General features: G+C 30.3%; 1 non-coding gene across 1 annotated transcript; it reads right to left on the minus strand.

Annotated features, from left to right (window-relative positions):
* Positions 1-1,813: 1,813 nt before the first annotated feature.
* LOC112793987 (small nucleolar RNA R71) lies at positions 1,814-1,922 on the minus strand. The gene has a single exon (XR_003198670.1). It is a non-coding gene; the product is annotated as a small nucleolar RNA R71 (small nucleolar RNA).
* Positions 1,923-2,145: the final 223 nt, after the last annotated feature.

Raw genomic sequence — 2,145 nt, forward strand, 5'->3', positions numbered from 1 at the left:
CATCTTGTTCTTGCATTTTTTGAAAATTCATGCATTCATAGTGTTCTTCATGATCTTCAAGTTGTTCTTGGTAAGTCTTCTTGTTTGATCTTTAAATTTTCTTGTTTTGTGTTTGTTGTTGTTTTTCATATGTATTTTTGCATTCATAGTGTCTAAGGATTGAAATATCTAAGTTTGGTGTCTTGCATGTTTTTCTTTTCTTGAAATATTTTCAAAAATAAGTCTTGATGTTCATCTTGATCTTCAAAGTGTTCTTGGTGTTCATCTTGACATTCATAGTTTCTTGCATGCATCATGTGTTTTGATTCATAATTTTCATGTTGTGAGTCATTTTTTATGTTTTTCTCTCTCATCATTAAAAATTCAAAAATAAAAATATCTTTTCCTTGTTTTACTCATAATTTTGAAATTTTGGGTTGAACTTAGTAAAAAAATTTTAAAATTAGTTATTTCTTGTTAGTCAAGTCAAAATTTCAATTTTAAAAATCTTATCTTTTCAAAACTTTTTCAAAAAAAAATCTTTTTCATTTTTTTTACTATTTTTTTGAAAATTTTAAAAATTAATTTTCAAAATATTTTTCTTAATTTTATCTCATAATTTTCGAAACTCTACTAACAATTAATGTGATTGATTCAAAAATTTGAAGTTTGTTACTTTCTTGTTAAGAAAGGTTCAATCTTTAAATTCTAGAATCATATCTTTTAGTTTCTTGTTAGTCAAGTAATTAATTTTCAATTTTAAAATTTAATTCTTTTTCAACTATATCTTTTTAATCATATCTTTTCAAATAGTATCTTATCAAAAAAAATTTTTGATTTCAAAATATCTTTTCTAACTTCTTATCTTCTCAAAATTGATTTTCAAATCTTTTTCAACTAACTAATTGACTTTTTGTTTGTTTCTTATCTTTTTCAAAACCACCTAACTACTTTCCTTTCTCTAATTTTCAAAAATTTCTCCCTCCTTTTTTAAAATTCGTTTTAATTAATTAATTGTTTCAAATTTTAATTTTAATTTTATTTCTTCTCTTAATTTTCGAAAAATCACTAACTCTTTTTCAAAATTTATTTTCAAATTTCTCCTTCTCTCATCCTATTCTACTTATCTATTTATTTACTAACACTTCTCTTCATCTCAAGAATCTGAACCTATCTTTACCCTTGTGTTTGGATTCTTACCTTTTCCTTCTTACATTCCCTTTTTTGTCTACTAACATAAAGAAATCTCTCTACTGTGGTAAAGAGGATCCCTATTATTATTTTCTGTTCCCTTCTTTTTCATATGAGCAGGAGCAAGGACAAGAACATTCTTGTTGAAGCAGATGCTGAACCTGAAAGGACTCTGAAGAGGAAACTAAGAGAAGCTAAATTACAACAATCCAGAGACAACCTTACAGAAACTTTCGAAAAAGAAGAGGAGATGGCAGCTGAAAATAATAATGCAAGGAGGATGCTTGGTGATTACACTACACCTACTTCCAAGTTTGATGGAAGAAGCATCTCAATCCCTACCATTGGAGCAAATAATTTTGAGCTGAAACCTCAACTAGTTGCTCTACTGCAACAGAACTGCAAGTTCCATGGACTTCTATCAAAAGATCCCTACCAGTTTTTAACTGAGTTCTTGCAGATCTGTGAGACTGTTAAGACTAATGGAGTAGATCCTGAAGTCTATAGGCTCATGCTTTTCCCTTTTGCTGTAAGAGACAAAGCTAGAACATGGTTGGACTCACAACCTAAAGATAGCCTGGATTCTTGGGATAAGCTGGTCGCGACCTTCTTGGCTAAGTTCTTTCCTCCTCAAAAGCTGAGCAAGCTTAGAGTGGATGTTCAGACTTTCAAACAAAAAGATGGCGAATCCTTCTATGAAGCTTGGGAAAGATACAAACAGATGACCAAAAGGTGTCCTTTTAACATGATTTTAGAGTGGACCATTCTGGATATATTCTATTATGGTCTATCTGAGTTCTCCAAGATGTCATTGGACCATTCTGCATGTAGATCCATTCACCTAAAAAAAACACCTGCAGAAGCTCAAGAACTTATTGACATGGTTGCAAATAACCAGTTCATGTACACTTCTGAGAGGAATTCCGTGAATAATGGGATGCCTAAGAGGAAGGGAGTTCTTGAAATTGATGCTAT

Source organism: Arachis hypogaea, chromosome 3, assembly GCF_003086295.3.
Source record: "Arachis hypogaea cultivar Tifrunner chromosome 3, arahy.Tifrunner.gnm2.J5K5, whole genome shotgun sequence".
NCBI classification, from domain to species: domain Eukaryota; kingdom Viridiplantae; phylum Streptophyta; class Magnoliopsida; order Fabales; family Fabaceae; genus Arachis; species Arachis hypogaea.